The sequence below is a fragment of the Stenella coeruleoalba genome (genome assembly GCF_951394435.1).
Source record: "Stenella coeruleoalba genome assembly, chromosome: 4".
NCBI lineage: Eukaryota > Metazoa > Chordata > Mammalia > Artiodactyla > Delphinidae > Stenella > Stenella coeruleoalba.
In genome coordinates this window covers 26,773,229-26,787,016 of record NC_137149.1, presented here as the reverse complement: position 1 = coordinate 26,787,016, position 13,788 = coordinate 26,773,229, and positions in this window count along the sequence as shown.

Sequence of the window (13,788 nt, the reverse complement as noted above, 5' to 3'; positions counted from 1 at the left end):
CCCATTCTGAGGGTTGTCTTTTCATCTTATTTATGGTTTTCTTTGCTGCGCAAAAGCTTTTAAGTTTTATTAGGCCCCATTTGTTTATTTTTGTTTTTATTCTCATTACTGTAGGAGGTAGGTCAAAAAAGATCTTGCTGTGATTTAGGTCAGAGTGTTCTGCCTCTGTTTTCCTCTAAGAGTTTTATAATGTCCAGCTTTATGTTTAGATCTTTGATCCATATTGAGTTTATTTTTGTTTATGGTGTTAGGAAGTGTGCTAATTTCATTCTTCTATATGTAGCTGTCCAGTTTTCCCAGGACCACTTATTGAAGAGGCTGTCTTTGCTCCATCGTATATTCTGACCCCCTTAGTTATAGATTAGGTAACCATAGGTGAGTGGGTTTAGCTCTGGGCTTTCTATCTTGTTCCATTGATCTACATTTCTGTTTTTGTGCCAGTACCATGCTGTCTTGATTACTGTAGCCTCCAAAACAATTAAGAAAATGGTAATAGGAACATATATATCAATAATTACCTTAAGTGTAAATGGATAAAATGCTCCAACCAAAAGACAGACTGGCTGAATGGGTACAAAAACAAGATCTGTATATATGTTGTCTACAAGAGACACAATTTAGACCTAGGGACACATACAGACTGAAAGTGAGGGGATGGAAAGAGATATTCCATGCAAATGGAAATCAAAGAAGGCTGGAGTAGCAATACTCATCTCAGACAAAATAGACTTTAAAATAAAGACTGTCCAGAAGAGACAAGGAAAGACACTATGTCATGCCCATTTTTTGATTTGGTTGTTTGTTTTTTTGACCTAGAGCTGCATGAGCTGTTTGTATATTTTGGAGATTAATCCCTTGTCATTTGCTTTGTTTGCAAATATTCTCTCCCATTCTGTGGGTTGTCTTTTCATTTTATGGTTTCCTTTGCTGTGCAAAAGCTTTTAAATTTAATTAGGTCCCACTTGTTTATTTTTGTTTTTATTTCCATCTCTTTAGGAGGAGGATCAAAAAAGATATTGTTGATATTTATGTCAGAGTGTTCTGCCTATGTTTTCCTCTACGAGTTTCATAGTGTCTGGCCTTACATTTAGGTCTTTGGTCCATTTTGAGTTTATTTTTGTGTATGGTGTTAGAGAATGTTCTAATTTCAGTCTTTTACATGTAGCTGTCCAGTTTTCCCAGCACCACTTATTGAAGAGGCTGTCTTTTCTCCATGATATAGTCTTACCTCCTTTGTCATAGATTAACTGACCATGGATGTCTCCTTCATTTTGGAAGGACAGCTTTGCCAAGTAAAGTCTTCTTGGTTGGCAGGTTTTTCTTTTAACACTTTGAATATATCATATCATTCTCTCCTGGCCTACAAGTTTCTGCTGAAAACACATTGATATGGGATTCCCTTATATGTGAAGAGTTTCTTTTCTCATGCTGCTTTCAAAATTCTCTCTTTGTCTGATCTTTACTTGTTTACTTGTTTATTATAATGAGTTGTATAACTTGTTTATTATAATGAGTCTTCGTGAAATCCTCTTTAGATTGAACTTGGGAACCTATGAGCTTCACATAGATGTCCATATCTATCCCAGGATTTGAGATGTTTTCAGCTATTATTTCTTTAAATAAGCTTTCTGTTCCCTTCTCTCTCTCTTTTACTTCATGGACTCCCCTAATGTGTTTCACTGGATAATGTCCAATAAATTCCATATGTTTGCTTTAGTCTTATTCATTTGGGGGGAGTGGGGTTGTTCATCTAACTGGATAATTTCAAATGACTTATCTTTGAGTTCACAGGTTCTTTCTTCTGCTTGATCAAGTTTTCTGTTGACATTCTCCACTGCAATTTTATTTTAGTCATTGAATTCTTCACCTTCAGAATTTGTTTGGTTCTTTTTCATAATTTCTATCTTTGTTGACCTTCTTGTTCATGGATTCTTTTCCTGATATTATTTCATTTTGTCTATCCTCTCTTATAGCTCTATCCTCTCTTATAGCTTGCTGAGCTTCCCTGAAAAAATTATTTTGAATTCTTTGTCCATCAAGTCTTCAATCTCCATTTCTTTGGAGACAGTTATGGAAAATTGTTGTGTTCCTTTGGTACTATCATTTCCCTTGACTTTTTTTCATGTTTCTTGTAGACTTGCCTTGATGTCTGCACAAGTTTGATGCAACAGTTATCTCTTCCAAACGTTATGGACTGGCTTTGGTAGGGAAAGATCTTTATCTAACAGTGGGTGTGAGGGCACTGGCTGGGTGGGGTGTGGTGGTTTCAACACCGGGGAGGGTGCAGCAGCATAGTCTCCATGCAGCTCTGTCAGTGAGGCCACAGGTCTGGGGTGCGGGTGCTCTTGCTGCAGAGCTCATGCTCTAGGCACAGGCAGTTGTGGACTGGCTGCTGAGTCAGAATTTGTAGCACGGGCATGGGCAGAGCAGCCACAAAGCTGAGGTCTGGAGTGTGGGCACGCATAGTGGCTCTAGATCCGGGGTGTGTGCAGGATTGTGGGGGTAGGGCAGACCTGGTCTTGGGGTGGTGCAACAGTGGCTGCTTTTTGGGAGTGGGTGAGCATACAGCAATGTCTCCCTCTCCAGGGGTTCACTGCAGTGATGGCTGTTGGTTGCATCAGTGGCAAAAGCTGCTGGTGCAGGACCCTAGGCTCCACACTGATGAACACTATGGGGCCCTCAGCTGTGAAAACTATAAGGAGTCTGCAGCTGTCGCTGCCACAAGGGCCACTGGAAACCATGGTGTCACCTGATGCATGGCTGATGCTGAGAGTTCCCACCATTCTTTTTTTGTTCCTAGCTATTTTCAGAAATCTCGCTTATGCCAATCTCCCCAGCAATTCTTTGTTTACATTTATTCTCTGCTTTTTGTTCCACTGTGTTGCTGCAGGTTCTTATTGTACTCATGAGCCCTCCCAGGGTTATTTTCATTCATGGATAGCTGTCTAATTGTTGGGTTTGAAGGGGGAGCAAAGGCTCATATCTCCTATTCCGTTATCTTGCTGACATCACTCAAGGAAAGCCGCTTCTCTTCTTAGTTTGCTGAGACTTATTATCATGAATGGTGTTGAATTTTGTCATATGCTTTTTCTGTAACTTATATGATCATATTTTTTAACATATTGACATGATGGATTACATTAATTGATTCTCAAATGATGAACCAGCCTTGCATATTTGGAATAAACCATCTGATTATGGTATTTAATTTTTTTTAAAGGTTGTGTTTTTCTTTTTTTAATTTTATTTTTGGCTGCATACAGTATTTGTTTTTCTCTTTTTTTTTGGCTGCGTTTGGTCTTTGTTGCTGCGCTCAGGCTTTCTTTAGTTACAGCAAGCAGGGACACTCTTCGTTGCAGTGCATGGGCTTCTCATTGCGGTGGCCTCTCTTGTTGCGGAGCATGGGTTCCAGGCATGCAGTCTCAGCAGTTGTGGCTCACAGGCTCCAGAGTGCAGGCTCAGCAGCCGTGGTGCATGGGCTTCATTGCTCCGCGGCATGTGGGATCTTCCCAGACCAGGGCTCGAACCCGTGTCTCCTGCATTGGCAGGCGGATTCTTAACCTCTGTGCCACTAGGGAAGCCTGGTATTTAATTTTTAAAATAAATTTTGGGTTCAAGTTGCTAATATTTTATTGAGGATGTTTACATCTATATTCACGAGGGATATTGGTCTATAGTTTTCCTGTCTTATAATGTTTTTATCTGGCTTTGATATTAAGGTAATACTAACCTTATAGAATGTGTGCATTCTGCTTCTGTTTTCTGGAAGAAATTGTGGAGAATTTATATAATATTTTTCTTAAGTGTTCGGTAGAATTAACCAGTCAAATGGGCCTGGCACTTTCTTTTTTATTTGGAAGTTTCTTAATTATTGATTCAGTTATTTTAATAGATACAGGCCTATTTATTTATTTGTTTATTTTATTTGCGGTACGCGGGCCTCTCACTGTTGTGGCCTCTCCCGTTGCAGAGCACAGGCTCCGGACGCGCAGGCTCAGCGGCCATGGCTCACAGGCCCAGCCACTCCGCGGCATGTGTGATCTTCCCGGACCGGGTCACGAACCCATGTCCCCTGCATCGGCAGGCAGACTCTCAACCACTGTGCCACCAGGGAAGCCCTAGGCCTATTTAAATGATCTGTTTTTCTTTGTATGAGTTTTGGTAGTTTGTGTCTTTCAATTAAATCTTCCACCAGGGAAGCCCAAGATTCCTCTTATTTTAAAAATAAACTTCCTTGGGGTGTATATTGGATTGACTCCCTCTTGATGAGATGCATAGTTCTTCAAATATCATTTTGTTCCACGCAAGGAGCACCCGCCAGAGATAGATTCTAGACTCAAACCGTCTAATCTGCAACAAATTAAAATCCCACTTAACTGAAGAAACATCACAAATAACCCCAAGGCCTTAAATAAAGTGTCAGGGCACATTTTTTTGAGACTGTTTCCATGAGGTCATTGGTTTTCAGTCCTACTTTCTGGCATATTAAATCATAGTGTAAAGAATGTTCCCATGCCATGCCTCAAAAAGTTTGCAACTGTTGGGCTTCCCTGGTGGCGCAGTCGCCTGCCGATGCAGGAGACACGGGTTCGTGCCCCGGCCCGGGAAGATCCCACATGCTGCAGAGCGGCTGGGCCCGTGAGCCATGGCCGCTGAGCCTGCGCATCCGGAGCCTGTGATCTGCAATGGGAGAGGCCACAAGAGTGAGAGGCCCGCGTACTGCAAAAAAAAAAAAAAAAAAGTTTGCAACTGTCTATAAAGAAAAAAATTATTAGTCTACAAGTTTGTACAAATCCAACAACATTCTACATAAACCTTACTGTCACCCCATTCTCAGTCTCTTTATCTTCTTGTAAAGTTTTTTATACCCACATGCAAAGAAAATTTAATATCTTCAATGGAAAACATTCAACCACTGACTAATTCTCTTCAGATTTCTCTATATGGTAGGAAATAATTATTTTATTATGGAGGTAGAGTGGTAATCTGCTCCCAAAAGTAGAGAAATGGATTAAAACTTGATTATCCAAATAAAATCAAAATGAATAATTAGAAGATATGATTTAAGCTCTCTTAAATCTCATAGAGGACAGGGCATGTAAAACGTGAAATCATCACATCATCTTAACTGGGTTAATTTTAGCCACTAGATCAACACAGGTGTTTTGATCTCTTTCTAAAACACAGGTAATGTAGCCATTAAGCAACTCTGGAATCAGAAAGAGATTGAATCATAGTTCTGATATTACTAACTCTGTAGTCCTAGGCAAATTACTTAATTCTCTCTAAGCCTAAATTTTATCATATATAAAATGGGGAAGCAACTAATTGTTGGTTGATATAGAAATGAGAAAATGGATGCAAAGCATTTTAGGTGAGTGCCTGGTACCAGTGCCTATAAATATTAATGATGATAATAATGATGTTGCCAATGGTAACGATTAGTCCAATATGTTCAGAGGAGAGCAATAAGTACATTTGCCTACCTGACTTCAGTGGTGACCCTTTTAAAAACAACTTTATTGAAATCTACTTGGCATAGTATAAATTTCACTGATTTAAAATGGTAAACTTGGTGGTTTTCGTGTATTTACAGAGTTGTGCATCATAACCATCTAAGTTTAGATATTTCATCATCCCCAAAAGAAACCTCATATATATTATCAGTCATTTTCCTTTCCATCCCCATCCCAAGTCCTAAGCAACCACTAATCTACTTTCTGTCTGTGTAGATTTTCCTATTCCACATATTTATAGAAGAGAAATCATACAATATGTGATCTTTTGTAACTGGCTTCTTTAACTTAGCATTATGTTTTCAAGATTCCTCCATGTTGTAGCATCTGTTAGCACTTAATTCCTTTTCATTGCCAAATGATATTCCTTTGGAAGGATATACCACATTGTACTTATCCACTCGTTAGTTGATGGACATTTGGGTTGTTTCCACTTTTTGCCTATTATGAATAACGCTGCTCTAAACATTAATGTATAAGTTTTTGTGTGGACATATGAGTCACGGCCATTTCTAAGAGGAAATTCAAAAATTTCCTTTGATAAATATGAAGAAGCACTGTCTAGATCCCCTTCAAAGAAAAGCTTGCTACTCGGTTTGTGGAGAGTATGATTACTAGACAACCTGATAATCTGTCAGTTCCTTCAATGTCTGCCTCAGCAGCAGAGAATCTCCTCACTTAAGTTCATGCCTTTCCCAGGGCAGCCCATGTAGAATGACTGACCAGAGCAGGAATCTAAAGACCAACCATTTCCATTCAATGTGTGACACTCTTTTTTTTTTTTTTCGGTACGCGGGCCCCTCACTGTTGCGGCCTCTTCCGTTGCGGAGCACAGGCTCTGGACGCGCAGGCTCAGCAGCCATGGCTCATGTGCCCAGCCGCTCTGCGGCATTGGGACCTTCCCAGACCGGGGCACGAACCCATGTCCCCTGCATTGGCAGGCGGACTCTCAACCACTGCACCACCAGGGAAGCCCTGTATGACACTCTTGACAGGCCACACTTGCTCAAGAGTTTCTGGTCTGGTTGGCCAAGATTTGCTGGTAGTCCGTTGTAGTTTGAATTCTTCCTATCCGCAGTCCTGCTTCCTCTCCTTTCTTCATAAGTGTTGATCCCTAATAAATATCTTGTGCCTTAACTCCATCTCATCATCCTTTTCTTGGCAATCCAAGCTGGGACATTCCTGGATGGGGTGGTGTTATGAAAGAATTAATGACAGTGATCATTTGATGTTGATGATCATGAGTCCTTCCTACCTCTAGTGCATTGTTTCCAGGATTGCTTTGGAATCATAAAACTGAGATATCCGGAATGGTGGCATTTCATGGCTCTTGGTAAAAAAGTAAATATGAAAGATTTCAGAGAAAGAAGTCCTCATATATCTAATGGCAGTGTGACTGAAAACAAAAAACAAAACAAAAAAGACCCTGAAACTTTCGAAAGTTAAATCCAAAAATGGACTTTTACTCAAACATGTGCTATCCTATGGAACAATCCTTGACAAAGTAGAAATTCAATACTACTTGACTCCTCAAACCTCCTAACCTTAGTTCTATTGATCTAGACTATTCTAACTAGGTATTTACCAGGTGAGAAAAATATAAACATTATCTGAATTTGTCACAGATTCTTGTACTGCTTCACATAGGGCTTCCAGTTCAATTTGTTAAGCAAAATGAAGATTTTAGACAACTACCTAACTGTTAATCTGATATTTGAATGTAACGCATGGAGGAAAAGGGATTTCTTTCCTATATCTTTAAACATGCTTTTATCTAGGGTGGAGTAGGAAACAAACTCCATGTCCTTGATTTAGCTGGAACATCTATTCTTCTCTGAAGCTTTTATGTAATGTGAGGGAGAGAGGGAGAGAGAAAATACCAATGAGCAATTACCTACCTGAATTTTCTAGGCAAGGTAGATGTCCCAGGAAATTAAGGAAGAGGTTGTCCAGTAGCCCGTAACATGGACAATGCGCTGTTAGTAGATCTTAGGCATCACAGATTTTTTTTTTTTTTTTTTTTTTTTTCTTTTGCGGTATGTGGGCCTCTCACTGTTGTGGCCTCTCCCGTTGCAGAGCACGGGCTCTAGATGCGCAGGCTCAGCGGCCATGGCTCACGGGCCCAGCCGCTCCGCGGCATGCGGGATCCTCCCAGGCCGGGGCACGAACCTGCGTCCCCCGCATCGGCAGGCAGACTCTCAACCACTGCGCCACCAGGGAAGCCCTCACAGATTTTTTTTAAAGACAATCTTATCATGTCTACAAGCATTTTGCCATTGATCTCACTCGTTAATAGGTACTCTATTATTTTCAACTGCCATGCTCTTTTCTGTGGAAAATCATGTATCCATTCAACCCAAGCAAAATCAGACTGCTTTAGGAAATGTGAAGTTTAATTGACTAGTACATTGCAAACTAAATATAGTCATTGGGCTCTTTATTTCCTGCACTTGTTTAGTTTACAATTCACATTCGGGTATTTTCTCCTCAGTAACCACATTTTGTTAGAGGTCTCTAGAGCCTGAATCTATTTTGTTTATTGGATTTCTTCCAATGTTTCATTTGGAGACATTGAGATAGCTTTCATTCAGAGTAACTGAGAACTTACTTGCTGTTCTCCATCCACAGTATACATTTGACCTTAGGAGACCCTCTAAGTTGCTCTCCACTTGCACATGCATATTGTAGATCTCACTGCCGTCTTGGATGGAATCTCTTTCCCTCAGCTTTTCTGTCTTGTTACCAAACTGTTCTATGTTGTAATGTTTTTAAGAATGAGATCATGTTCACTTGGGCTCTTTAAAGATACTCCTTGCTCTTCATAACTTTTATTGACAAATTATTAACCTCTCCTTTCATCCTAATGGAGCGTCTCACTTTTGCCATCCCAGTCCACAAGATATGCTCTCTTTGGAACCAGAATCATCAGGAAGGGTGTCCATATAAGAATATTAACCCAGTTGCTGTATTAAAGATTGTGAAATTTTAGAGGGTCATCCTTGCAAGGAAAAAAAAAATGGGGCTTCAATTAGCTATTAGTGCTGAAGGCTGTCTGTGCATTTTTGTGGTGAGGGGAGTGGAAAAAATTCTAGTTTGAACTCTATTTTCTATGCTGTGTTTGTGTGTGTGTGTGTGTGTGTGTGTGTGTGTGTGTGTGTGTGTGTGTTTAACCCTGGGAAAATCTGATCACAAATCCTTACTTAGACAACTTTGAGTTGAACAGTTGCATTTTCTTCTGGTCCAGCTCAGTCTCTTTCATGTGCCTTCTCTTACTTAACAAAACATATCTACTGTTCCAAAAGCCACAAGGTTGCTTCAGAATGTTCCCAACTGCCTAACTGGCTCCTCTCCACACAAAGCTGTTACTGGGCTTTCCATTTCCTGTCCACCGAACCCTCCATTCCAGCAGCAGCAAGACACAGCCTCTGCTTTGGCTCCAAATCTCTTCTGAAGAGGCACATTCAACCAGGAATCCTTCATCATAACAAACTTGTTTGTTCTTCAGAACTAAGTACATACTTGAATTAACATTTTCTTCTAACAACCAGGTGGTCCTGGCTCTTTAGAGAACATACACATTTAAAGGGTTAATGTAATTTTTTAGAGTTGTGTTTTTTGTTTTGTTTTTTAGTTCACCTTTTCTTCGTCCAAAGCAAAGTTGGGATTTGGAATTATTTGCTGTAATTCTCACTGCCTGGCTGCCTCATTTTACTCATTTGGTTAACGGACTTTGGCTTTTTATGTTTTTTAAATTTTATTTAAATATCTGGTTGTTAGCAGACAGAAGGGCTGTACCGTGTTAATGAGGCCAAAAACAATGACTCATCCTGTGTCTGGAAGTGCTGATTTTACCCTCATGGAATTGAGAGCAGAGACCTCTTTAATCAAGATGAGATGATCAGCCTTGCTGCTATGGTGATAGAATGCATGTTTTCAGAGGTAGTCAGAACTGGATGGCACTGCAGCATTCCCCTGGGGAGAAAGACACCACTGCCAGCAACTCCACTCTGATCGCAGGCAATTTCAGGAACAAGTTGCTTACCCTGGTGATGGTTCTTAATTATGAGTCACAGCAGTATTAGGTCAGGCATGTCTGGAAAGCTGTTGTTTTAGTCTTACACTTTTAAAACTTTGCCTGAGTAAAGTTCATTTTGGTATTACTTTCCAAACACTCTTATTTTTAAAAAGTGACTTATTAATGAAGTTGCTTTTTGTTGAGAAAAGAACATCTTCAAACACAAACCTGAAAAAGCACCTATGTAACACTCCACTTCTATGGTATCACCAACCCCTGGGAGACTAAAGGGTATTGTATATGAGAGCTTTATTATTAATTAATATTATTATCATTAAGTATATATTTGTTGAGGACCTACTATGTGCCAGGACACAGTAGTAATGCTTTCTGTCTTAGAGACACTGACATATGGTTATTAATAGCTACCTCTTCTTAAAAAAAACTTGTTTTTCCTTATATCAAAAATGTTTCATATTACAGAGCATTTGGAAAATTCAGAGAAGCATAAAAAATAAGACAGGAATTATCAGTAATGACAATATTCAGACTTGTTTATTAAAATTTTAATGGATATTCTTCCTTGATTCTTCTATTTATATAGATGGTGGTTGTTACAAAGATAGCATGGTTCCATTCACAAGTGCTTGTCCTGCTTTTACAATGAATATGTCAACTGTTGCTATTGATATATATTTTCCAGCTTTTATAATAAGCCCTATGTATTAGTTAAGACAGTGCTACCTATGATTATAAATATGCTGCCGAATCTCAGTGACTTAACCCAGGAGAAGCTTATATCTGCCTTACCTAACAAACCACTGTGAGTAGCTCTGGTCTGTGGGCAACTTTTCACATGTGTATTCAGGCATCCAGGCTTCTTTCCCTTGTGGCTTGGTCCTCCCGTAGAGTTTGAAAATTGTTTGCCTTCAGTGGCAGATGGAGAAAGAGAAAATGGAGAATGCACATCTGTTTCACAGATTTCAAGTTTGAAAGTGACCTGCATCATCTCTACTCCCATCGCATTCACATTGCTGGAACCAGTGGCAAGGCTCCACTTAGCCTCGCAGGAAGCTGGGAAATGTAGTTTCTAGCTGGGCGGCTACTTCCCAGTGATGATTCTAGGCAATGGAAGGGAAGCACAGAGTTTGTGATGATCAGTTGAATGTTTCTATCATGTTCCATCCATCTGCGCAGCCAATATCTACATTCAAACTTCTTTCTAAACACAGAATATGCCTACTTCCTCCCCAAGGAATTTTCAGTCAATGCATCCCCCAAATCTTAGATCTCTGGACGAGGAACAGTCCTCTCCACAGGTTTAGATTGGCTCTTCATGATTTGGCAACATTTGGGTTAAAAGGCACTCCCTGACACCCATATCATGGTGGAGCAGGGACAGGATAGCTAGAATAGTGAGAATTGATAGTACTTGTGTCAATGGGACTTAGCTAAGTATTGTGGACCACGGTTTCGTTGTTTGTTCCAGGAAAAATTTGACCTGGAAAGACATGGGTGTAAATCAAGAAATAATTTTATGGTTTGCTTTAGGAAATTCCCACAGATTTTTCATTGAGATACAATGGTCTGCTCACCTGGGTACATAGCTCAATTATCAGTAACAGCTCAAGGCTTCGCTTCAAGACCTTCCCTGTCACTTACATCTACCAATCCTAGACTATTATAGCACATACTTTGCCTTAACTCAAATACTTCCTCACCTTGAATGACTTGCCTAAACCAATTGATCCTGGACTCTGAAATCTACCAGTATCCCATTTCTGACTTCTCCCTCCTGAGACACAGCTAAACCTCCAACGAGGTAGTAACCTCTTTTACTGCAGGGAGGTCTAAAATATTTAGATTTGTTTTAACAGACTAATGACACTGGGGCATTCAACAATTGAGAGGAAAAATGGGAATCACAGAGAAGTCCCTGCTCCCTGGCAAAGTTGAAATCATGCTGAGTTTGTGGCATTGTGAAGTCAGTCCCTCTGTCCTGGCCAGCGAGTGAGTGGTAGGTGGGGGAAGTGTCCCTTGATTCAATATGGAACCAGCTTTCTAGTAGGGATGCCACTGGTGGGAATGGCCATATTGGAGTGGGCGTCAGAGACTGTCCTTTGGTTCTGTTGAGCTTTCCATTTGTGCAAGTTTTGAGGATAATGCTTAAATGTTCAATAGCAATTTGTTTTCACGGGCATTGAATATCTTTGTTTTCTTTAAATTTTTATTTTATATTGGAGTATAGTTGATTTACAATGTTGTGTTAGTTTCAAGGGTGCAGCAAACTGATTCAGTTATACATATATCTATTCTTTTTCAGATTCTTTTCCTAAATAGGTTATTACAGAGTATTGAGTTCCCTGTGCTATACAGTAGGTCCTTGTTGATTATCTATTTTATATATAGTAGTGTGTATATGTCAATCCCAACCTCTTAATTTATGCATCCCCCCTACTTTCCCCTTTGGTAACCATAAGTTTGTTTTCTAAGTCTGTGAGTCTGTTTCTGTTTTGTAAATAAGTTCATTTGTATCATTTTTTTTTTAGATTCCACATATAAGTGATACCATATGATATTTGTCTTTTTCTGTCTGACTTACTTCACTTAGTAGGATAATCTCTAGGCCCATCCTTGTTGCCACAAATAGCATTATTTCATTCTTTTTTATGGCTGAATAATATTCCATTGTATATATGTGCCACATCTTTATCCATTCCTCTGTCGGTGGACATTTAGGTTGCTTCCATGTTTTGGCTATTGTAAATAGTGCTGCTATGAACATTGGGGTGCATATATCTTTTCAAACTATGGTTTTCTCCAGATACATGCTTAGGAGTAGGATTGCTGAATTATATGGTCATTCTATTTTTAGTTTTTTAAGGAAACTGCATACTGTTTTCTATAGTGGCTGTACCATCAACAGTCTTTTTGTCAGGATTGTGGATTCCTTGGCAATGTAACTTCCTCCCTCCATAACTTAGAGTAGATTCCTGTCCCAGGCAGTTTCATATACCAGGACTTACAACTAGAATTTTATCCCATAGCTCATTCTCAGGTCTGCTTTATTTCTTGGATTTCTTGCCCCACACCTTTCTCTTAACTTAGTGATGCCTATCTTAAAACTATCGTAAAACAACGGGCCTAGGTGAGAAGGAAATATCTTTATTCTGATTTTGTGTTCCAAGACTGAGTCACGTTGTTTAACTGAAAACATAAAGGGCCTCTGTTGTTTGAAAACTTTTCAGTTACCTATTGATGTTTGAGTGCTAGAATTATGCAGACTTCCCAATTGTGAGAAACCCCAGAGAGCTGCATTCTCTATATTTCCTTTCATTTTTGCTTGCAAACTGGTCAATTCTTGCCCAAGCTCATCTTTCTTCCAACAGCGTGCTAAAAAGAGCCAGTAACGAGCTAACACAACTAACATTCTAATTTAGAGCTGCAAGCTTGGCAGGTACTTACTTATTGGCAGCCAAGTTTTTTCAAATCAGTTGCCACTGCATAACAGACTCTCCCTCTTTCCAATTCCTCCATCAATTTCTGCCATCCCCTGAATGACGGCACTTACTGTAGGATTCTGTTAGAACAGCATACTAGTTGCAGTGCCAATTTTTAGGATGAAAACAAATGTCTCAGTCAGTGATTTGAAAAAAATAGAAGTATATTTCCTGCTCCTCACACAGACCTATGTGGGTGTTCCTTGTCAGCAAGTGACCTTCCATGTAGAGATTTGGGGACCTCCATTCACACTGTGATTCTGCACCCCCTGCTCTCCTGCCACCCAGAGCCTTAGAATCCTCACTCTGACAAAGGATGGGGAGAGGACAGAACTCACACCTGGGTTTTCAGGTCTTTGGCCTTAGAAGTGACACACAATGTTTCTGTTCACATTCCATTGGCGAGAAGTAGTCACATGACCACTCGTTGCCGGGCGGGGGCAGGGGGAGGTGGGGGAGGACTAAGACATACAATCCCTCCCCAGGACCAGGCAGCGACTTTCCAGTGACACCATTGTACTTAGGAAGGAGAATGATTTGTGGTGACAAGTTAGTCATCTGCCACATTTCCTTTTTTAGGGCAAATTTCTTTTTGATCTGGACACCAGAACACTAATTTTCTATGGTGGCAACTAATAAATACCCAGTGAGTTCATCTTCTCTTCTCCACATGCACTGTTACCATCAGGGCTCAGGAGTTTCCATCGTCCACCTGGATTACTGCCTTAAATTCCTAGTGGAAGTCTGTATGAGTTTC